Source organism: Anser anser (genome assembly GCF_964211835.1).
Source record: "Anser anser genome assembly, chromosome: 14".
Taxonomy (NCBI): domain Eukaryota; kingdom Metazoa; phylum Chordata; class Aves; order Anseriformes; family Anatidae; genus Anser; species Anser anser.
The window spans coordinates 11912078-11936196 of NC_139735.1; the positions used below are offsets into that span (position 1 = coordinate 11912078).

General features: G+C 63.0%; 1 long non-coding RNA gene across 1 annotated transcript; it reads right to left on the minus strand.

Annotated features, from left to right (window-relative positions):
* Positions 1–15595: 15595 nt before the first annotated feature.
* LOC310881423 lies at positions 15596–18583 on the minus strand. Its single transcript, XR_014572365.1, has 2 exons — positions 18411–18583; positions 15596–17718 (listed from the first exon to the last, which is right to left on the minus strand). It is a non-coding gene; the product is annotated as an uncharacterized lncRNA (long non-coding RNA).
* Between the last annotated feature and the right edge of the window lie 5536 nt (positions 18584–24119).

Consider the following 24119-nt stretch of genomic DNA (forward strand, 5'->3'; position numbering starts at 1 on the left):
GTGGGACCCAGCGCGGGGCCGGGGGGGACGCAGCTGGGGGCAGGCGCGCAGGGCTGGCCGGCGCAGCCGGGAACGGGGCGGCTGCGGTCGGGGCTGTCCCACGACTCCTTGCAAACTGCAGCAGCCGTTGCCCGGGAATGTCCTGGCAGGAGGGACCCGGGCCTCAAAGCAAACACGCGCGGCGGCAGTTGGGAGAAGGGCAGGAAGCCGCCTTCCCTCTGCCCTCTCCCACCCCGCGCGGCTGCGTGCGCCCCGCCGTGCGCGGCATGGTGGCAGAGCGGCTCGTCCCCGCGCTGCAGGGCGAGGGCAGCGGCCGGTGGCTCGGTGCCCTTTCCCTGCCGGTGGGAAGGTGGATGGAGCTGGCAGCCTGGTGGCCAACGTGGGTCCGCAGCTGGGGGTCGAGACAGGACCACCCCCCCCCCCCGCCCCCACCACCACGCAGGCTTTTCTGTGGGCTGAGCAGCTGCCTGCGGCAGTGCCAAGGGGGCTGGGACCCCGTGGGGGCATCAGGGTGCCCTGGGGACAGAGGAGAAGGGCAAAAGCACGCGCTGTGCTTCCGCAGAGCCCAGAGGCGCGTGGGACCAGTGCGCGGTGAGCGGGCGGTGCTGCCAGCACGCCTACGGCGTGGCAGCAGAGGAGCTGCGAGGACACTCGAGCTGCAGCGTTCCCACCTCCGGGGACCCTGGCAGGCGTTTTTTAGAGCAGGGATTCGCCTGGAATTCAGACGCCCACGTGGTCCAAAATAGCCTCGCTCCAGCATCCGGAGCGCCCTGCAAAAGCCATCTGCCTGCGCAGGCTGGGCGGGCAGCCGGGACGCGGCCGGGTCCCTTCCTGGTGGCTCCCGCTGCACGTGGCCGCTGCGAGCGGCCGGAGGCCGGTGCCCCAGCCCTGCCAGCCAAAAAGGAGCAGCAAACCCCGTGACCCTCAGGAAGGACGGGGACACTCGTCCTGGGACACAGCAGCACAGCTCTGCCAGTGCCTGCAGCTTTTTGGCTCTCCCCAGGCACCTGCTCAGCAGCCAAGTCTGGGAGGACACCAGCGACACAAAAGCGTCTGTTCTCAGACCGAGGTGGAAGCTGAAATCCAGAACAAGCCAGACAGAAGAAAAGCTCTTCCACTTGTATCCTTCCATGCTGCTTCTCCTGGCCAGCCCTGTTTGTCCATCCCTCGCACCACCAAATCCAGCACCGGTCCCATGGCAGGACAGCACCCCTCAGCCCCAGCACCTGGGAAGGGTGAGGAAAGGATGTCTGCTCAGGGAGCCCCCTCCTCACAAGTCCCCACAGCGGGGACTGCAGGGACAGATTCTGAATCGCTCCTGCCTGCAGCAGCACTCCGAGCAAACACCGATGGTTGAAGGCAACTGCAATTTTAGAGGAAGATATGTAAGTGAAATGATTTCCTCGGGAAATATCAGAAGTTACTTATGGCAAGAGCTAATTTGGGCACGCTTGAGTCAGGAGCTGTGGAGGAACAACCACAGAAGCCGTGCTGGCCTCCCCCTCACCAGGATGGCAGTCAGGGCACCACCTTCCCCCAGCACATCTACCTCCATGCCACCTGCCCTGAGGTCTTGCCCAGCCAGCTTGCCCACAGGCAGCCCTCAGCGGGGACAGACCTTGAGAAAAGGCAGCCTTGGCAGGGCTCACGGCCCCATGCTGAAGGAGATCTCGGGGGTCTGAGTCCCTGAGAACCACGGTGGGTATCATCTGGGCACGTTTCTGTTTTATTGAGGACCACAGAGAAGCAATGACCTGGAGGCAAGCTCGCAGTGCAAGCCCTGGCTCACAGTAGCATCCCTCCGGGCACGCCTGTGTGCACGGGCCAGCAGCTGGCAATGGGCACGGGTGGAAGGTGGTGTCCGGGTTGCCTCCACGGGGAACCTTCCCCACCTAGCAGGGAAGCCCCGGGGCAGGTCCCCGGCTGGGGAGCTGCTGCCCCAGCTGGGCAGGCCTGGGTGCAGAGCCCTGTGACAGCGAGGACAGCGGCGTGGGGGGTCTCTGAAGAAGCATTCAAAGAGGTCTCTGGGAAGAGAAGTGCACTGGGTCCTGACGCTGTGGGATCCCACCGGACACGCTTCCCGTTTCACAACCCCTCTTTCCAGCAGCGCCCTGGCCACTGCTGCTGCCACCAGAGCACCTTCCCCTCTGGGGCTGGGCTCCTTTGCCCAGCTCCCCTGTCTTAGGGAGCAATCACCCTTGCACTTACACCTGTGTGCTGGAAAAGTGCCCCAGGCCCAGGGCACTCCTCTGTGCTCCCATATTCTGGCCGTAAAGACACCAGCAGCAACTTGCGATCAATGCTATTGAAAGGAGCTGACAGATCTGGCTGTATGGGTATAGGAACCTGTCCCCCTCGAGCTCTTAAACGCTATCCGTCATCCAGGCTGATGCCACCCCGCGCTGATCTGCAGCCTGTAATGGATTGGAAGATGTCAGAAGGACCCACTAAGTCCAGATATGTCTTCCTCCAGAAAGGGAGCTTAGGGGCTGAGCAATAACCAGGCATCTCTTACATCACAGGCTTGCTCCTTAACCTCCTAAGCCACCTTGAAGTCGTCTCTCCTTGCTTCATCTTCAAGGGACCCTTCAATAGCAGAGTTTGACTGAAAGGGTGGCAGCAAATGCTCAGGCAAACAGAGATGTGCAAGGGTCCCATCTGGGTCTTCTGCGGGGTCGCAGCACCTCGTGCAGCCTCCTCAAGAGCAGCAGCAGTAGGGTGCACTCGCCTTGCTGCTCCTGCTGCCTGGGAGGCCACCTCCTCACCAAGAACCCTCCGCAGCCTGTCCAGGAACATGGCTTGTCACCAGGACCGGCCCCCCACCACCCCACCTCACCTCTCTGCTCCCCCCCACTGAAGGCTTCCTGTGCTCAGGGAGGAAACCTCTGCAGCTCCCCCAAAACCTCTGTCACTGAAAGCCCCCGAAGGTGGCGTAGAGCTGGGCCTGAAGCTGCTTTGGGCACCATCGGAGTCATAGCTCCATTTCTTCCGGGGCAAACACAACTCAAGAAAGCACGGCAGAGAGCCAGCCCAGAGTTGGATGGGAACAGATCACCATTTCCTTACCTAGGAAGACCAACTGGACTTGTCAAGAGGAAAGAAATTCATCTACATCTCACACATATGGTCTCATCCTAATGGATATGTATGAGCATAAGGGAAGAAGAATAACCTTCTGGTTAGGCTAAGGGCTTGGCAGTTGAGATTTCGAGATGCTATTCTCAGCGCTGTCCACACCTTGCTCCAAAGCCTTGGAAAAGCCTTCATCCATTCCCAGACCTCGCTTTTCCGTCGGGAAACACGGCCAATACCTATTTTGCGCTCGCTGCAGAGGAGAGAGGACAGACGTCTGAGATGCGTTTCCCCCCTTGGTTGACTCTTGTTTCAACTTAAAGAGAGCAAGCAGGAGAAAAGGAGAGAATAAATAGAAAGTCGCCACGAGGCAGAGCATCCCAACGCAGGCATCGTGGCGGCCGCCTTGTCATCCCGGCAGCTCACAATTGAAGGGCGAGAAGACAAAACCCACCCGGCCCCGCTTGTCTTTCCATAATGTACGGCCACGGCAGCGTGCCCCTGTGAGCGCTGCTCCTCACAGCCCAGGGGCAGATTCAAACCCTCTGTGGGAGCAGGGCGAAGCAATCCTGATCAGATGCCAGCACAGGCTCCATCCTCCTCCTCCTCCTCCGCCACCGCCGCCTCTGAGCACTCACGCAGGAGCCCCAGCCCTGCGAGGAGAACGTGGAGCAGCCAGAGCAGCAGTAAATCCTTCCCTGCAGCCCAGGGCTCTGCCAAGCTCTCCCTTCCACCCAAATTTATGGAAAAGCAGGTCCCTGCCAGCGAAGCACAGTACAATTGCAAGGTGGAACAGACGGTGCTCGCCGGCTGCTAAAAGGGCTCCTTTCAGCCTCCTCCGCCCCCAGCCCTCCTCGCTCCCCGGCTCAGGCTGCCGTCCCTGGTGGCCCGGCGAGGGTCACCCCCGAGCCCCAGCGCTGCTGGGAGAGGAGCCCTGGGCTCAGCAAGGGGGGCGAGAGCCACAAGCGGGGAGCCGCCGAGGATTTGGTGGTGGTGGCAAAGGTCAGCCCCGCGCCAGCCCCTTCCTCTGCTGTCACAGCAGAGGTGGAGCTGACAGTGGACCCGAGTATTTGCATTTCCCGATGGCTGCGTGCTGAAATTTGCAGTCTTAATGGTGCATTAATGCTGGCTCCTGCATTTCATTACGTCTGAGAGCGAGGAAAGGCACAAAGCGAAAATAAAAATTCCCCAGCCCTTCACCTCCACCCAGCTGGTCCAAGCCTGGCCACCGAACGCCTGCATCCATCGGCTGCTTGCTTGCCCGGCTGCGAGCTGGCCCCCAGCCTGGAGGCACACGTCTGCAGAAACCTCAGCTCCGCGCTTCTGTTGCTCCTAAAGCCTCACATTTTCTTCATTTATCCTTCAGCCTGGGGTTAAAGCCCTGCCCTGCTCTGCTCCTCCGTGTGCATGCAGACGTCGCTTTCCAGCAGTGGCTCCTCGGCCGCCTTCCCGCTTCACCTCCTTATTTTAGGCAGGTCAGGGAATTCAATATACTTTTTGCCCAAATCAAACTTGGCTGCCTCTGCTCTGCCGCAGCCTGGACGCTGATTTCTGTGCCTGAGCTAAGTATAAAGCACTTGGAAGCCTCTCTGGTCTGAAAGCGCTGGAGGATGCCGGGAGCCAGGGTTTGTGAAAAGGAGCAGGAGGGAGCAAGGGCAGTGCTGGGGGGGCTCTGCAGGGAGGGCTGGGGGTGGCAGGAGAGGGCTCAGCCTGGGGGAACCTCCTGGCTTGTGCCGGAGCAAAGCACGAGAGCGAGATTTGGGGTGCCCAGGAAGCCGGTGCCCACCCTCTGCCTCTCTCAGCCCTCGTGTCCCAGCCCAGGGCACGGTGACGGAGCCCGGCAGCCCAGCGCAGGCAGAGGGGAGCAGGCGGGCGGTCGCACCCACTCCTCTGCCCTTCGGCCCTGCACGCTCTGCGCCCGCTCCCGCTTTGCCCGCGGGGCTCCGCTTCCTCCTCCCCCTGCTCTGAGACTGGCGAAGGTCTCGGCCATCAGCACCAGGCAAGGGAGGAGGCATTGCCCCGGCTGCCCGCGCCCGCACCGTCCCCAGCTGCAGCCCCACACTCCAGCCTCTCCATAACCCTTCTGGAAAGCTGCTGGCCGGAGCCCGTCCTGCCCACGGCAGCCCAGCGATGTCGGTGTTGTGGTGACGGTGGCGGGGGCTCCCTGCAGCCGCCCCCCGCACCCAGCCTCCGCGCCGAGCCTTCCACCCTCAGCCTCCGCCCGCGGCCGCCTCCTGCCCAGGCCTGCCCTGCCTTTCCTGGCCGTAAAAACAACGGGCAGTGGAAACATTTCGGAAACGCTTTTTACAGTTCTCTAGACGGGGCTGCAGTTAACCCCTGCAGGAGCTGGCTGCCGTCGGGAAAAATAATTTAATTCCAGACAGATTATTTCACGGGAAAAAGCTTGGTTTTGATACTGCTTTTAATGCAGGCTTTCAGCACTGCTCCTTGCACTCTGTCGGCTCTCCCTGTCCTCATGTACTGCCACGACCCAGGGCGTTTTCTGGATCAAACACTGTCACTCGCCACTGAAACTCCTCGGGACTTCGTGGAGCTGCCCTGCTTTGCTGGACCAGGGGAGCACGGCCGGTGCTGCTCCACGGCAGCTCGGGACAGAGCCCTGCTGACACCCAGCCTCTGCTAGCCCGCGCTCTGGGCTATTTTCAAAGGCACCTACAGAGCATTAGGTCACAGCTACTAAAATAGCAGATTCCGGTCCAAATCAGGGTGATGAGCACATTTTGTCCAGACCTTGCCCAGGTTCCAAGCATCCCAGCTCCTGTCCCCCCCTCCCAGTGGCATTCATGGGGTGGCTGGGCCACACTCAAGAGCAGCGGGACACAGGGAGGTCCTGGGGCTCGGCGCCTCCTGCTTTTGCTCCGGGCAAAGCCCCCAGGCCACGTCTGTAAGAGGGTGAAATGAGGAGCCCCAGATCAGTGCAGAGCCTCACGCTGGCAGCTCCAATCTCGGCAGCTCCCGGAGACGGCGGCTGCAGGACGTGACATTCCCGTCATTTTATCTTCACACATGGGCAGTTTCCAACCAGCGCTTTGCTATGCCCACAGCAAAGACTGAGCTCTTCCACCGCCTGGCACGTAAGTGGGGACAGGGCAAAGCCCGTGTCCTGCAAGCAGCCCGGAGAAGCAGCACCGTCCTCCTGAGCCCGGCCGGAGCCCACGTGTCAGCCCTGCCACCAAGGTCCCCGGGCAGGGACAAACGCTGCCCGGAGTTAGAAATCCTTGGGCAACGCTGTGGCTGGGGGTCAGGGCTCTGGGTCCCGAACTGCCTTGTCCTGGCCCCAGCCATCACCCTCTGTGTCCCACTGCCCCGCCGGACCCATCGCCCCACACGGCGTCCCGGGGGACTTTGCTTCAGTGCCGCGGCTGCTCCCCCTCCCCGAGGGCTCCGCACCTCGATGGGTGCTTCAGAGGCAATCGAAATCGCTATTTTTGCCTCGGGAGAATTCAGCAGCAATTCAGACAAAAGCCTGGGATTTGGGCCATCTGCATTCGCCATCAGCTACTGCTGATGTCCCACAGGACTTAACTGAGTCCCCAAATCACACTGTGGCTCAGTTTTGCCCTGCATAAAGCAGAGAGGCTGCTCCTTTATCTGTCACATGCTTTACCCTCCCTTTGTAAACTCTCCGGGGCAGAGACAGCCTCTCCTTGTGGGGACTGCCTTCATCTTGGCTGGAAAAATGAAACCTTCAAGCATCTTGCTGTAGCAGTGTAATCTGTCTGCACTTGAAAAATGGACCTGTCCTCACCCTGAACAAGGGCTGGGCTTCCCTCCTTAAATTACTTGTTTGCACTGCAGAACTGGCTTGCGTTCCCCGTGTGAAAACACGAGCACGGGGGCATTGCTCGGGGTTCCAGCAGCTGGGGTTTGACCAAATGCTCTCGCACGGGAGAGGGGCTGCAGCTCAGGGAGGAGGCGAGGGAAGGAGGGGTTGTCCCCTGGTGTCAGCTGTCCCAGGACGTCTGCTGCTCCCAGCCAGCCTCTGAGCATGGTTCGACGTGTCTCCTAAATCCAGCAGTGCCCAAAACCTCCATCCAGGGGAAACGGCTTGTGGAGGTGCCAGAAGGCCAGTTCCCCAGGGCAGGCTTGTTGCCTCGGGGAGACCTTGGTCTGCCAAGGAGAATGAGAGCCCGGCTGGAGGGCAGGGAGGAGAGAAGCCACGGAGAGCCAGGCTGGGGCTGTGGGGGGACAGGTGCCTGGGAGCTGGAAGCCACAGAGGGGTCCTGGTGGCACTGAGGCCCTTCATGGAGCTGCAACCTTCTGCCAGTACCTCAGTCACTTCTGCAGCCAGGGGAAGGTTTGCAAAGAGCCGAGCCCCTCCAGCCCTTCAAATCCAGTATTTCCCTCCATGCATCTGTGCCTTAATGAACACCAGGGCTAGATGATTTGATGACAGTCTCCATGGCCCTCAGGAACTCAGCTTCTACTTCCATTTCCCTCCATTCCCACCCTGGTCTCAGCTGAGAAACATTTCTTCCACCTTTCCCATGGCTCTTCCAGCACCTGGAGCCTGTGGAGCTCCCTTGGAGCAGGGGCAGGGCACAACGGCTGGTGCTGGGGCTGTGCCACCCACTCCGCTCTGCTTCCCTGGTTCCTGGGATACCCAACAGGCAAGGACCCGCAACCCAAGCGGGCACCCCGTATCCCTGCCCCTGCACCTGCACGAGGCGATGGGGACACGTCAGGGCTCTGCTTTGCTGCCAGCATTCCCCCGTCGGGACTGCTGGGGCAGGATGCCCAAACAAGCAGCAAGGGCCGTGCATCGTGCAGCTGTGCTTGCTGCTGCTCCAGGCCTGCTTGTGTTGGACCCCAGGTGGCATCCCCGAAACTGCAGAGCTTTCCCCTCCAGCCATGGCAGAGGGCTGTCCAGGCAGCATGTCCTGCCTGGAGGTAGCTGGGACAGTGGGATGCCATCTGCCCTCCCTTCAGCTGGCTACAAGCTAGGGAACCACCCCCTAAATTTGGCGACGCTGCCGTCTCATCTCCTGGTGGCCTGGGACCTGGAGCACCCGTGGGGAGGGATCAGAGGAGGATGGCATCGCCTCCCACCCAGCACAGGGGGACAAAAGGGCAGCAGGCTTTGGTGGCAGCAAAGCCTTCCTCCTCCTCTTCCAGATGACGAGCTCCTGGGGCACCGGTGGCCCTAGGGACGTCCAGGCTCGGTGGGGGGAGGCAGAGGAAGAGCCCCCTGTCCCTGGTGGAGCAGCGATGGAGGAGCCGGCAGAGTTGCCATGGAGATTTTCTCCCTAGCAGATGCTCTGGGCAGGTGCAAGAAGAGGCTCTGCCCCCCTCGCTGTGCGGCACAATGCCAGCCGGATCCTGCAGAAACAGGAAGCCTCTGCAACCGCCCGCCTGGCAGCCCAACGGCCACCGCCGCCCCCCGCGAGCCGGAGGGGGCAGCGTCCCCCTGCCGGCCTCAGAGGGGGAAACTGAGTCACGGAGCAGCTGCCAAGGCTGCCCCCAGGGCCTGGCTTTGCCTGCCCTGGCACCGTCCCCCCGGGACGGCCGCACGCTCAGCGCAGGCTGCGCGGCCCAGAGGTGCCGGGGTGGTCCCGGGGGGGTGCGGCGCTGGGCACCCGAGCCGTGCCCGGCCCCAGGGCACGCGGCTGGAGCAGGGCGCCGCCGGCCCGGTGCAGGTGCAGCTCGGTACCCCGCAGCTCGCCCTCCCTCTGCCCGCCAGCGGCTCGCTGCACGCCGGCTTCGCCACGCGTTAAAACCATCCGCCTCTTCCTCTGAAGTCACCGCTGTCGGCGGCGTGGCAATCAGATACTTAAAAATCCACCCCCCCCCCCCCCCCCCGGCCCTGCTTTTCCACAAAGGACGCCTTGAAAAATGCGTTGCTTGTGCTCGCACACGAGCGTTTGGTCTCAGCGCTGCTCCTCGGGCGGGCTCTCGCCGGAGCATTATTACGGGCTTATTTCAAAACCACGCTCAGGACAGCCTTGTTTTTAAACTGTTTGTGCTGCTGGCTGCGAGGCAGCCGGGGTGAGAGCAGACACCGAGACAGGTTTTGAAGCGTTATCCACGCAATCAAAAGCTGTTCTATTAAGTCTGGGGAGAGCGTTTCCGTGGTAAGTAGAAGTCGCTGCTCTGTGTACCTAGTGCAAAGGCTGCATTTAAAAACATGCGCGGGTCACCCTCACGCTTACGCAGGCACCCGAGCAGGAGATAATGGAGCCAGTGTTTGGTCACATCGCTGTGCTACCAGGGAACAACCCAGCCCCCCGTGCCCTGCCGCTGCCCGCTGCCCTCAGCCCCGCCGCCCCGGCACACAGGGGTGCTGTGGGGACGGGGCACGGCGCTGCTGGGACGGAGCCTCAGCTCTCCGGGCCGTTTCCCTTTCCAAAGCCCCGAAGGCATCGGTGGCAGTGGAGGCCACCTGGCAAGCCATCCTGAGCGACAGCGAGGGACAAGCAGGTGGACCTGTTGCTGTTGTACCCCCTTAACCATGGGCTGTGCGTGGCACTTGCACCCTTGGGGCAGGCGAGGGGTGGCAGGCACAGGTAGAGCAGCCGCAGGGCTGGGCACGTGTAGGAGCAGTCCCCAGTGGGTGCTAAGGAGGGGACGAGGCTGGGCGTGGAGGGGTCAGGCCTGCGGCGTGGGGGTCCTGGGGACAGACGCGCTCCTTCCTGGGGGCCTCCCAGCGCAGGCAGTGTGCGAAGGGCTGCAGCGGGGCACAGACCCGGCACGGCGTCACTTCGGGCCGCAGGACGGGGCTGCGGGGTGGGCTCGGGGTGAGGAGCAGGGTGGTGCCACGGGGCCCTGCAGGGCAGCGGTGTGGCCGTGGGGTGCAGCGGGGTGCTGCACCGGGTGGAGTTTGGTGTGGGTGTGAATGTGGGGGTGGGTATGGGTGCAGGTGTAGGTATGGGCGTAGGTGTGCGTGTGGGTGTGAATATGGGTGTAGGTATGGGTGCGGGTGTAGGTGTGAATGTGGGTGTGAATGTGGGTGTAGGTATGGGTGCAGGTGTAGGTATGGGTGTAGGTGTGCGTGTGGGTGTGAATGTGGGTGTAGGTATGGGTGCAGGAGTAGTTGCAAGTGTAGGTGTGTGAGTATGGGTGTGGGTGTAGGTACAGGTGTAGGTGTGCATGTGGGTGTGAACGTGGGGGTAGGTGTGTATGTGGGTGGGGGTGTAGGGGTGAGTGTGCATGTGGGTGTGGATGTACGTGTGCTTAGGTGTGCGTGTGGGTGTAGGTGTGCGTGTAGGTGTGCGTGTCGGTGTCGGTGTAGTTGTGCTTGTGGGTGGGGGGGTACCCATGGGGTGTGTGTGGATGCAGGTGTGCACGCGGGCGTGCGTGCAGGTGCAGCCGCGGGCGCACTGCCGGGGGGCAGCGCGGTGCCTTGCGGCGCGGCGCCCTGCGCCCTCGCCCCCTCCTCTCGGTCCCGCAGCGGGGCTCCGCCGGCTCGCTCGGCGCCCGCTGCGGCGGCGCGGGCCGGGCTCCGGGGGCGCCGCTCCGCGGCTCCGCGGCTCCTCGGCGGCGCGGTCCAGGCCGGCTCTTCGGGGCAGCGCGGCGCGGGCGGCGCGCCAGGCGGGGTGTGCGGTGCCACCGGCGGGGCTCCCCGGGCCGCCGCCGCCGCCGCCTGACATTGGCTGGAAAGTGGAGCAGCGCGGCGGGGACGGTCGATGCGGATCGATCGCGGCGCGGGCTGCGGCGCGGCCCCACGCCGGCTCCCGGGACGGCGGAGCCGGCCCCCCCCGGCTCCCCCCCCCCCAGCCGAGCCGGCCCCGCGCTGCCCCCCAGCCCCGCACACCCCTCGTGGCCCGCGGGGACGGGGGACACCGGACACCCCCCAACAACCCCCCCCCCCCCCGAGCCTCCCGGTGTCCTCCCCTCTCCCGGTTGGCGGAGCCGCTCCGGGGTTTGTCCTCCGCAGCCCCGGGGCCCCGCAGGTGTCCCCGGTGCCGGGTCCCGAGAGCCCCCAGGGGACCCCCGCGGGGCCCCCCGGCCAGCCCCGGGGTCTGCCGTCCCCCGGGGCGCCGAGGGTTTTGCTCCGGCCGCTGCTCTCGGTGCGCTCTGCCGGGGGGACGTCGCCCAAAGTTTCACCCTGCCGGCAGGGAAACCTTTTTCGGCGTGCTGTAAAACCGAGCAGCGCACATGCACGGCAGGCGGCACGGCCGAGCTCGCTGCTTCCGAGCGCCGGGGAGGGATGTGCGCGGCTCCGCGGTTCCGTCTTCCCCAGCCAGAGCCAGATTTTTCAGGGCCCGGACCACCGGGAGCCTGCCGGACACCTCGGCACCTCCCCACGGCAGGGTGCCCCGGGAGCCGCGCCGAAAATCGGCCGGGCAGGGGCACGGCTGTGCCCCCGCGCTGGAGCAGGGCGCGCTCGCTTTTACACAGAGCGCCTCTCATTAGTGGCACGAGGAGCCGAGGGGGCTGCCTGGAGGCTCGGCAGCCTCGGGGGGTTTCAGCCTGGGAGCTGGCCCCTACTGTTGTGTTCCCCGCGGACGGCCCTTCCCCGGCACCCCCAGCCCCCCGGACGATTTGAAGTCAATGGGGCACCGTGGGACCAAAGTTTCCTCAGGTTTTGCTCTTGTTTTCCGGTGATCTTCATAATAATGCTGGAGGATCCTCTTACACGAGGCACCCCGGGGGATACTTATCTTCAGCTGGACAGAGGGGGGCCATTTAAAATCATGGGGCTGAAAAGACTTGAAAGGAAAAGAAAAAAAAAAAAATCCGCTGAATAAAATTATGAAGTGAGCTCCCGGGCTTGGTTTCCTCTGCATTTGCCCCCTTGGCATTCGCAGGCGGGCTGGGGGAGGCCGCTCTGGATCCACAGCGCTTTGCATTGCAGGAGGCATCGGCCCATCTCCTTTCCGTCTTTTTTTTTTTTTTTTGTTAAAGGAAAAGAAAAATCCCTTTATTTGGCAGCTTCTGCATGAATCAAGTTAGAATTTCACAGCTATTTAACACCTGGTTACAGCGTCTGCAGCAGAACTGATGATGCTCCATGCTCTGCACCCACTTTGCATCGCAGGATCTCGCCGCTTACCGAGGCGGGGATGCGCGTTATTCCTTTCTCCTTTATTCGGCAGGGGTTTAAGGCGCGAGGTGCTCTGCGGGACTTCGGCAAGGGCTTTCCCCTCCGCCAAGCGGCTGCAGGCGGGGGGTGAGGCCCCAGCACCCCCAGCCCCGGCCGCCCCGCGCTGCCGATAACCCCGTCCAGCTGCCATCGCAGTTCGGTGGGAATTGAATCAAGTCCTTAAACCCCAAGAGTTAATCAAAGTGCTTTGAATATGTAAATGCTGAGTATTGTTTATCATTGCCTAGAGCTGATACAGCAGTTTTCCTGCTCAAAGCCCTGTTCAGATGGTAGCTCATGAAAATTCACAACAGCATGGCAAATAGGTGATGGGTATTATTACCCCCATCTTCCAAACGAGCAAACTGAGGAAGAGCCATCGAGCGACGCTCCCCATGGCAGCGGTAATCAGTGACGGAGGCCAGCTCAGTGCTCGGGAGGAGGCCGTGGGCTGGGTGTAAATCAGCGCCGTCCCCTCCACCGCTTGCCTCATTTCCTCCAGCTGGAAATTTGGTTGGTAACTCAGCCAGCGATGGCTGGTGTGATGTCCTCCTCGGTACCTACACCGCTGGCTCTAGGCAGATAAATCTGCGCAGGCGAGATGCAGCTTTCCGCAGGGCTCTCCTGCAAGTGCTCCAAGAATAAATCAGGCAATAAATTACTAAAAGTACGTGACTGACCAGGAGCATATAATGCACGGGGAATCCAGAGCAGTAAGGGCAAACTACAGGACCACGCACCCCACAGGGAGCGCGGTGGCGAAGCACCACGGCGGGCTTGGCAGGGCTGCCCAGACACCTGCATCCTCCGGTGGGAGGGCAGGGGCAGCCCCGTGCCGCTGCTGGCTTCCACCCCCCGCAGCAGCGCGCTGCCAGGGAGAAGAGCCGCAGGCCCCCGCGCTGCTGCAGCGCTGGCTGGGCGCTGGGCGAGAGCCCGGCACGCCTGGCCAGGTCCCTGCTCCTCGCAGAGGGGCTGGAGCAGTCGTGGGGCTGGGGGCCTCGAAGCCAGCCTTGGCCAGGTTTGGTCCCAGAGTGTACAGACTCCACGTTTCAACCCGTTGATTCCTGCCCCTGGAAGAGCTTTTGCCACGAACCTGAGATGTGTAGCGCAGATGGAAAATGCCCTGGTTTTGGTTTCCCCTTGCACTAGGGCAGGCGACCCTGGAGGGCCAGGGCAGCCTCCCGCATCACGAGACGTGCCTGCCGCAGAGCTGCCAACCTCAGGGGAGGCTGGGGGGACAGCTGGGAGCAGGACGTGTCTCAGCCAGCCAAATTTAATCCTCCTACGTTAGCAAGGCTTAAAATAGGCTCCCTGCAGCATCGATGAGGGTGGTGGAGTTGGCCTACTCCAGCCCTCCCAAGTATTTTGGGGAAGCAGGGATGGCTGTATTGCAGACAAGCACAGCTGGGAGAAGCCACACCGTGTTGCTGGAGTGATCCAGTTAATTAAACAGGCCTAGCAGCACCTTCACCCCGCCAGCCTCCCACCAACAGGGGCTCCTCCTGCCACGCGTGCCACCTCACCCCTCCCCAGTGTCTTTCCGCAGCCCTCTCTTGCGGTCGCCTTTGGTCTGGGTGCTCCCCCCCCGGCTCTTTTTCTTCCGCACCTCACAGAAGCCGTACCTGGCCTTAGGCTGAGCCCAGCTCACCGTTCTGTCTCAGCCCAGACTCCGCTGCCCCAGGAGATGCCTCCCCAAGAAGTATTTGCCCGTGTCCATCGTGACCGCACAAGTGGCATTGCAACAGCTCCTGGGGTGGCTGCGGGGGCCCCGTGGGGGCACAAGTGGTGCAGGGGGGGCTGGCAGGCTCTTGCTCCCTGCCTGCGGTGGGAGGAGAGGGAAGCCTGTGAAGCAAGGCAGATGTGGTGACATGCTCAAGGAGTCTCGCTGGCAGCGCTGGTGGTATGGACATCAAAGTGTTGCTGAGTATTCATCTTGTGCAGGGAACATCTCGGTGTCCCAAGCACTGGATGGCTCCTCAGTGCTGGATGGCTCCTCAGTGCAAATGCAAGCCACTGGGCTACTGCAGGGCCAGCTCCAGCAGTTGACCACCACCCCACAGTGAGGAGCACCAGGGTTTCCCCGAGCTTCTGGTTTTGCTCTCGAGGCTGCCATGGAGGTGCTCCTTGGGCAGAGCCGAACTTTTGTGGTCACCCGCAAGGTGGGCGTGCTCCCTCACCAGTGCTCCCGTTCCCTCAGTAGAGGGGAATAGGCATCAGGACTCACGGGGCAATGGAGGAGTCTACCAAAGGCTGTCACCTTCCATCAGACAAACAGCCGCTGCTAATCAGGAGGGAGAGCATGGATAGGGAGACACGTGGAGCAGCTATCAGCAACGCGCCTGGGCTGTGCACGTATCACCCCAGCACGTACCCAACAGTCTGGAAGAGCTCTCCTGCAGTGCTGGAGCTCTGCCCCACCTGGTCAGGAACCAGGATCCAAGCCCAGAACATCTGAAATGCCGGGGTGGGGACGTGTTCCCCCAGGCAGGCTCCAAGAGAAAGGGCTCCTGCCCGTGCCTCCCCCCATCTGTGGGGTGCAGGGGCTTGGCCAAGCTTCCTTAGGGTTTGGGGCTCCAGCAGAGCCCTGCTGCTACCTGGGAGCTGCGCTGGCACTGCCCTTGGTTCTGCCCCCAGCTCACTGGTGGGGCTTAACTCCAGCCCCAGCTCCCTCCAGCCGCTTGCCATGGTGCTGCCCACCCCAGCCCAGCTCCTGCTGGGCTCCCATCCCCTGGGCAGGGCCACCTGGCCTCCCAGCCTCCTGGCCTCTCCAGTACAGCCTCTCCCTCTCAGGAGGCTCCCTCCTGCCTCCCCAGAGTCCAGGGCTCTGAAGAAGCCATTTTCCCTTCTCTCCTTCCTCTGCACAGCCTCTGCGTGGGCCTACACACCAGCTGCCCCCCCCCCCCGGCTTGTTCCTCCTGTGCAGCCCCCACGTCCCCGCCGAGGCTGGCACCGGCAAGGCTGAGGCTCCTGGTCTCCCGCTTGATCCTGGCGAGGCTCCGTAGCGTGCTGTGCCCGCAAGACCCCATCCTGCTCTCCCACAGGGTGCAGGGGTGGCAGCACTGAACAGGGCAGCCGAGGCCGTGTCCCCGTGTCCTGGCTGCAGCCCCCTGCAGCACCCTGTGGTCCCTTGCTCTCTGCTCAGCCCCCACCCCGCATCCTCACAGGGAGCCCTCGCCCTCCTCCTGCCCGCTCGCCAGGTTCACGTCACCCACGAGCACCTCCCCAGGGTTTTGCTTTTCCTCCGCAGCTCAAAAGGAGGTTTGCATTAGATGCATTACCCACACGCAAACCAGTTTTGTGTGCTCACATGCACTGCCGGCCCCGCCGGGACCCCGCTGCAGGGCTGCAGACACCCGCCTCGCCCCGGCTTTGCTCGCGTCGCTCTTTGTGCCCAGCATTGCCCATGTCGTTGGCTGGTTGTTGCATGAATGCGGCTGGCTCAAAAAGAAAATGAAAAGCCCTACTAAAAGCCTCTGATTGTGCATATATGTATGTGGAGGAAGGATTTTATTATGGAGAATTGACAGCATGTCCATTGTTAAAACTGGCAGCTTGCAAGATGGATAACAGGCAGCCGGGCTGAGCACACGCCAGGCGATGGCAGATCTATTCCCAACCAACCGCACAGCCTTGGCCGTGTCAGTTCATCTGTCTGCTCCCCCAGCTCCTGCGCAGCCCTGGGGCTGCTCCGGCACTGCAGCCTTCCCATGTCCTTGGGAGGCTGCGTGCCGAGGCTGGCCTCGCTGCGTGGCTGGGGGCCTCCGTGGCTCCGCGCACAGACCATCACATCTCCCCGTTCTTCTTGCGTTCGAAGGTTGCTACCAGGCTGTAAGGGAGAGAAGTCAGTAGGTGCTAGAGAAAATGGTTAAGGGATGACAAGGGGTACAGGACCCCTCCAGACCGCAGCAAAATGGAAAAGGGAGAGGGCTTTATGTTCACTAGCATCACCAGGGAAGGGCCAAGCGTTAGTGCATGACTGAGGAGAAGCTGCAGCGATGGACATTCCCGCTTGTGTTTGGAAACCCATCTCACACAGGACAGCAGGTATCCCAGGACGATGACAAGACACCTCCGTCTTCACGGGCACCAGCAGGACCTCAGGCACTGGTGCGAGGCTCAGCACGCCGGGAGCACTTGTGTCGCTCGGGGCACCTTGGGATCCACCACGTGCTGATGGTGCAGGAAAAACGGAGCGTTTTGCCAGCATTTTAAAGGAAGGAACGGGACACCCTGGTTTGTGACCTTGATAAGCACAAAATTGGTGGGAGGAGAACTGGGGACCTATTGCGTAGAGACGGGAAGGAGAGGTCTGTGCTTTATGCCAGCCCAAATACGTGAAACGGATCTCGTCCAGCCCCTAGGAAATCATTTTGTGAAGGGGCTGATGAGCTGATTGGTAGCAGGAAGGCTGCTGCCAGGATGGGCTTCCGCAAGACTTCCTCTCGCGCGGCCCTTCGTTAGGGAATTAGGACATAGCAGTGCGAACGCAGCAGAGAGGAAACGAGTGCCAAGGGAGCCGCCATCGGGGGAGCTCCAGGGACTCTGCGGTGGCCCCAGTTGCTCCTGTTAGGGCTGTGGGAGGAGACGCGAGCAGACTGGGGACAAGGCCGGCAGGCGACACACAGCCTGGGGACAGAGCAGCCCCGTGGAGCTGCCCAAGGGGTGCAGGGGCTGGTGGTGGTGCTGCCAGGGCACCGCACGTCCTCCTGCCTCTGCTCTTGCCTCTGCTCTGAGCACCCACGAGGAGTGGACTGAAGCCCATGAGGGATGCTTGGAGCACTTCCCCTGCCATCCCTCCTGACCCCGTAGGATGTGGCTCCATCAGATCCCCCCGGAACAGCCTGCCCTTGCCCTGCTGTGCTCCAGCCTGGATGTGGCCCCAGCTCTGCACGCCGCTTGCCAGCTCCAGCCCAAATGTGCTGGCAGCCAGCTGGGGAAAATGCTGGAATAAACCACCCGAGTGGGCTCTGGCTGGCAGGGCTGCGGCGTGGGAGCCGCCGTGCCCCCCGCGCCCCCGGGATGGGCACCGTGCTGTGGGCACGCAGGAGGCAGCGAGGGGCAGCCCCAGCCCACAGCACCCCTCCAGACCTCGTTCTAAGCCTCCCCACGACGAGCAGTAAGAGACGCCTGCTCCGACAAACCAGGCTCTCCATTGCCACCCTGGGCACGTGCAGGACCTGCGGCAGAGGCTCGGCTTTCAGTTGTTCGCTATTTTTAATTGCTCTTTCCCAGAAAGGCTCACATACACTTTGAAACCTGCTTCCAGCTGGGAGTTTCGAAAGCTGGTTCCAGTTAGACGCATGGCGCTGGTGGTGCTCGTAGCTGTTATTTTTAGAAGGGCTGAAGGCAACGGCCACCGGCCGCTCGGCTCCGGTCACGTCTCGAGGCTCGTGTTCGCGGGGCCGTGGCGCTCGCCAGCATCTCGCCCCAGCACCCACGGGCCAGCGCCCACATCCCCACGGTGCCTGGAGCAGGGGCTCGGCGGTGGGAGCCCCCAGGGCAGCAGCACCGGTCGGAAGGGAGAGGGGGACGTCTGGGCAGCGCGATTTTACGGCTGCCTTTTTCTGGGGCTTTTTGGGTTACTTTCATCTCTGCGCTTCAAGCTGTGCAGAAAGGAAGACCAAAAGCGGAGGATGTAAGCGGTGGTCATCGCTGAAGAGCCAGGACATGGAGGAACGTCTTCTGGTTTTAATTAAAAACCATTTGCTGGCAAAGTCTGGAGGCGTGCTCGGTGCCTTGGCTATGACAGGGCCAGCAGGGAAGGGCTCCCTGCAGGAGCCTCCGCCAAGCGCTGCACGGCTCGGGGGGGGCTGCCCCACGGGGGGGGCTGCCCCACGGGGGGGCTCTGCTCCCCAACCCCCCCAGGAGCTGAGCACCGCGGGGCCACCCCCACGGCCACGCGCTCACGCACGCGGAGCCGCGCTCGGTTCGCCCTGGCAGCGAATTTTTGTCCTCGCAGCATAAAAGCTCTCCAGAGACAGGCTCGGGGACTCGGCGCAATAGCTGCACGTAATCAGCTATATTATATTTGCCCCCATTATTCACACGCTCTCTGCCGTCGGCCCTCGCTTCCCCCGCGCCGCTGGGGCTCCTCTCCCCGCTCCAGCCTCCCACCGCCGCCACCTCCATCCTTTCTTTCCGCTCCCCACCCCGAGCACACCCCGGGCCGTCGCGCTGGCTCTGCCTCGCTGACCCCGGCACCCCTGTGCACGCCTTTCAGCTGCGGTCCCCCCTCGGCTTCCTCATCTGATAACGGGGGGGGGGGGGGTGCTGCGTTCAAAGGAGAAGGGCTGACCTTTGCTGCTGCAATGAAAGCCGCATGGAGGAAAAAAAAAAAAAAAAATTGGCTGCAGCGAGCGAGGGAGAGAGAGCTCTGCTGTGGTTTTACAATCCCTAAATAACGCCGGGAGCTTAGCTGTAAACACATGGCGGGATTGCATGAGCGTGGCTGTGCCCCCCCCACACCCCCCCCGCTTAAAACCCGGCTTGGAAAATACTACAGCCTGGAAAAAAAAAAAAAAAGAAAAAAAGGAAAGGAAGAAAAGAAAACAGCTTTCTTGAAAAAAAAAAATAAATAAGAAATCTCCTGAATTATTTAGCGAACGGTCCCAGCGCAAGGGCTAATTCCGGCGGCAGACGGCCGCGGGGAGATGCTATCGGAGCGCCGGGCGCTGCCGGGCGGGCGCCGCGGGGCCGGGGGCAGCGGGCACGGCCCTGCCCAGCCCACGGCCCCCCCCCGGCGGCCGGGCCCCCCCCGCGGCCCCGGCACGGCAGCGGTTAAGGAGCGGGCGTCCACGCCTGATTTTCGCCCGCCGCCGCTGCGTTTTCAAATCACCTTTTGTTCCCGGCTCGGCGGGGCGGAGGACGGATCCACCCCACCGAGCAGGGATGTTTACAGCAAATGCGCTCTCCTCCGCTCATCCCCCCCCCCCCCCCCCCCCGCGCCACACGCGCACACATAAAGGGGAAAAAAAAAAAAAAAAGAAAAAAAAAAAAAAAAAACCAACCCCGCGGGGAGAAATGCCAGGCTGTAAAGCGGCAGATTGCTGCACTTCTCCTTCACCTGTAAAAAGTAACAGCCTGGCCCCCCTCCTCCCGCAGCCCCCGCCCGGGGGAGGACGGGCGGACAGACGGACGGACGGACGGACGGACGGACAGCCCGGCCGCTGCGCCCCGGAGCCCCCCCCCCGCAGCCGCCGCTCCCCCGGCAGCCGGGGCTCCCGCCCCTCTGCCTCTCACCTGCTTCTTCCCAATTTTTCGGAAGCAACTAACACTTTTCTTTGAAGAGCAACAGATGAGCGAGACCCTCCCCGCGCCTTTTATGATGTTAAAATTTATTGCCTGGGTCGCAATTGCCATTTTAATGACGAACGCTCCTGCTGCTTTAATGCGTCTCAAGCGCTGGCATTAAAAAAAAAAAGGAGCCGGGGGGGGGTGTAGGGGGGGGACGGGACACGCCGGCTCCAGTCTTCTGAAGGAGAATGAACTCCAGCCCATTTCCTGGTCCTTGCTCAAAGTTTTGCCAAATAGATAATGCGTTTTATAATTTCGCCTCTGCGCCGTGCTCTGTCTGGTAAGGGAGGCCCTCTGCTGGCACGGGGCTGCCCGGGGAGCCCAGCCGGCAGCACCCAGCCCCGGAGCCGCCCCGAGCCCCCCGGAGCTGGGTGCGGGAGGCCTGGGGACGGAGCCCGGGGGCTCCGAGTGCCCTGGGCCGGTGCCGAGCCCGCGGGGCCCCCGGCTTGTCCCCGGCGGGGCGGCCGCTGCCCCCCCGGGGGACGCCTTTGTCAGCAGATCCTTTTTTTTTTTTTTTCTTTTTCTTTAATGGTGCCTGAAACTTGGCCTGGGCTATCAGGGAGATATTAAATTGCTGTTGGAAGCAACACCAGGAGGGCGGAAAAGCCGTGATGTGCTCTTACCTCCTCCCCGCAAGGTCGAGGCAGCCAGCCCCGGGGGACGGCGCGTTTGCCTCGTCCTTCCTGCAGCGAGGATCACATGTCGGAGCCCAGCTAAGCTCGAGAAAATCAAACCCGTGAGCTCACGGCCTTGCTGAGCGCAGGCGCCGCTTGTCCTTGTGACCCCGTGCCCGGCCTGGAAACGGGGGGTGAGCAGGCACCGGCGGCACCGCCTGTGAGTGGCCATCCCCCCCCCCGGCTCCCCTCACCGCCACCGGGCACGTGCCGTGCCCCCAGCTGGTGCTGAGCAGCTGCCCCAACGACCAGCGGCGATGGACAGAGCGGCGGTGGGGTTGCGAAGGACCTGCTGGTGGGAAGCCACCACCGGACTCCTCTGAGGGCCTTCCCCCGGCTCCTCTCCCAGCAGCCAGGACCGTGCTTGGACAAAGGGACGGGGAGATGGGTTTGGCTGCGGCTGGGTGGGCACGGCAGGCACGGGCAGCATCTGGGCAGGGCCGCTCCCCACGTTCAGAGATGGCCAAGCACAGGAGCTGGTTTTCTCCCAGGGTGGAGCACGTCCTTGCAAAACCATCCAGGGGCCAGGCTCGGCACAATGGAGCCAGTGGGAGAAACCTGACACTGCCTCTATCAGGGCTGGTGTTTGTGCTGGGGTCCCCGAGGACCAGAGCAGCCCCCACCTCTCTCTGCCATACGAGACCGGCACCAAGGGGCGGGTGGCACTGGCAGAGCTGCCCTGGAGCCGGGGCTGTGGCCAGGCTCAGATGCCTGTGAGCCCCGGGCTGGGGCTCTCATTTCGGGACCAGGGGTCAAGGACAGATCTGGGTTCAGCTCCAAGTACACAATGCAGGGTCGGGGCTCACCAGTGGGGAACGGGGCCAGGAGCAGAGGGCTTTGTGCCACCGTGTTTGCTTTACCCTCCTGCCTGGGGCTGGAGATGCAAAGCAGCTGGGGACAGCAGCCTGAGCGGTGGGGGACAGAGTCCACGTGTGCACCTCGGCACAGGTCACGAGCACCACGGCAGCGCCGGGGGGCAAGGACAGTGACCCCCGTCCTTGCACGCGTCCCACGCAGGAGCCTCACGTCCCTCCTGCCCTGGAACGTGGGCACACACTGGATGTCCCTGCACCCCCCATGCCTCGGCCAGGGTGCCAGCCCCACAGCACGTGGCTACGGGGCAGCAGCGTGCAGGCAGGAGCACACAGGGATGCTCCAGCAGCTGCTGCCAGTGCGGGTGGAAGATGCCCTTTGGCCAGGAGCCGCCAGGCTTTTTCCAGCCCTGCCCAGGAAAAAAAAAAAAAAGCCCACAAAACGCCGGTTGTAGCTGTAGCAAAAAGGAAGCGGCAGATAAGAGCGAGGCTGGAGCCTGCACCGAGGCCTCCCAGAGATGAAAGGCGATTGCGAGAGAGCCTCCCTGTCCCCTGCGGACAAAGAACTCCTAAAATATTAACGAGGCCCTGTGCCGCCAGGTCCCATGGCCCCAAAAGCCAGCAGGAGAACGCAGCGCCCGTGCTCCCGGCCCGCTGGTCCTCAGGGGACGGAGGCGCAGCGGGGAGCAGAGCAGGATGCTCGCTAATTACCTCCGTGCTGCAAAACCTGCCCCCTCCCCTCGCCACCCCGGTAAGCCGCTGCAGCTTCAGCGCAGGGTGGGGAATTGCTGCTTTTCCACCAGATTAGCATTTAAAGAGCACGCACCACTCCATCCACCCCTACCCACAGCTGGCCAGGGGCAAGGTGACCTGTGGGGACACCGAGCTGCCACCTCCGTGCCCTCCAGTGCTGCCCCGCGGTGCTGGACTGGTGGAGAACTGAGGCAGGAGCTGCTCAGGGGTGTTTGCACATCAACTCCATATGGAGACACTGGGAAAGCAGGGTGCAGCCTCGGTTCTGCTTTTTGGACACAGTCTGTGCTGTGTGTCATGCTACCCCCAGGCTGGGGACTCCCAGGCTCCCTGGGGTGGGGAGTGGATGCGTGGGTGCTGCACAGGCACAGCCCCGCGGCTCCCCCATGCCTGGCTGGGGATGTGATGGACGAACCCGCTGCTGCCGGCACCAGCCTTGCCCCCAGCTCCCTCCCAGTGGGGCACGGACACCCACGGGATGCCACCAGCCCCGTCCTCCCGACAGACCCGCCGGTGACTCGAGGTGACTGGTGGCCCCACGCCCCACCCGTTGTGTTCTGACTCCATGGCCCAGCTGGGGTAGAGCAAAGAGCTTTTTGCAAAGGATTTTTGGCTTCTTTGCATGAGAACTGGCGATGTCCCCGCTGCTCTGAATCCGCCGCTGGGTGCTGGAAGGGAGGAGGAGCGAGATAATAACAGCTCCTGCCGCCGAGTCCGGAAGCGGGTCCACACGCAGCCGTCAGATTGGGGGATTTGCATAGCACAGATGGCAGCCCAGGAATTTCAAAGCAGCCCCCGTGCTGCAGCAGCTGAGCGGCTCGGCGGCCCCGTGCAGCTGCCGGAGGCGACGGCGCTGCCCTGGTGTCTGGGGCCGGGCGACAGGAGGAGGACGTGGCTGGCACGGCGCGGCACGAGGGCCGGCTGCGAGGGGCACGCCGGGAGCAGCAGCAAGGGGCAGGCACCAGCCCCCATTGCCAAGGGGCCGGGTGTGACCTCGCCGCCCGTTTGTGCCCCCGGGACGTGGGGGCTGCGGTGCCAGCCTGCACCCAGGGGGGCGAGGGCAGGCGGTGACACCGTGGGGCAGGGGTGCCCGCGTGGCGGCGGAGGCGCCCGCCGGACAGGAGCCGCGCAGAAGGGCTCCCGCAAGGGCTGGAGGGCGCGACACGTGAGAGACGGCGGGAGCTAAATTTACACCGCCTTGAAGCACGCCGCCTCCAAGGAGACAGGATCGCGGGCTATAAATACCTGCAAGGAAACAACGGGGACGGAGGCAGTGAATTATTCACAGGCGCAAGATGGCGGGACGCAGTGCAAGCCAGGCCGGGGGGAGCGGGCGCTGCGGGGCACGCCAGGCCGGACCCAGGCGTGGGGCACGGCGTGACCCCGTGGCGAGGACGCTGGCCCCACAGCACGGGCAGGGCCGGGTTTGTCCCCCCCAGCCCCATGGAGCCGGCAGCTGCTCGGCGGAGGCGTGAGGGCCGCGGCAGGCCCCGGCCTGGCGCTGCGGGGCCGTGGGGCCTCCTGCCAGCAGCGGCCCCGGCAGATGGGCGGCGTGGGGCTGCGGGACAGCCGGCACCGCTGGCTGCCGTGGGGAGCTGGGTGGGCCAGGGCCCCCCCGTGCTGGCCCTGGCTCTGCGGGGGGAGTGCTGCAATGCCCCTCGGTGCTGGGGACAGCCCCTGCCCCAGGGACACCCCACAGCACCCCCCCCACACCCCCCCGCTCTCCCTGAGGGTTTCCTGCTTTTTTCCCCCAGCAGTGGCTGCATCCCTCCAGCAGCACATCCAGCCTTCTGCACGTCAAGGAGACACCCCGGGGGTCATTCGGGGTGCTGGAGCATTGCAGAGCGCATCCACCCATGCGTTAAAAAAAAAAAAGAAAAGAAAAAAAGGAAAAATGAAACAACAAAAAAAGGAAAGGAAAGGAAAGGAAAGGAAAGGAAAGGAAAGGAAAGGAAAGGAAAGGAAAGGAAAGGAAAGGAAAGGAAAGGAAAGGAAAGGAAAGGAAAGGAAAGGAAAGGAAAGGAAAGGAAAGGAAAGGAAAGGAAAGGAAAGGAAAGGAAAGGAAAGGAAAGGAAAGGAAAGGAAAGGGGAAAATGAAATGAAATGAAATGAAATGAAGTGAAACGAAACAGAACAAAGCCAAACAACACAACACAAAACACAGCAGGCTTGCTCCCGCGGAAAGCCCTCCCCGAGCCCCCTCTCCGCGCAGAGCCCCGCTCAGAGCCGGGGGGGCCGCGGGCAGCGCCGCTTCCCTGGGCCTTTGCTGCCCCCCGCTGGCCGCGGCCAGGCGGCGGCGGCGGCTCCGTCCCGCGGCGGGCCCGGGGGGGGCCTGGCGGCGGGCAGCCGGGGCTCCGCGACCCCGCTGCAAGCGGAGGGCCCGGGAGGGCCCCGGTGCGACCCCGAACCCCCCCGCCCCGTGCCCCTGGGAGAGGGCCGGGAGAAGGTTCCCAGGAGAAGCCCGCGGGCACT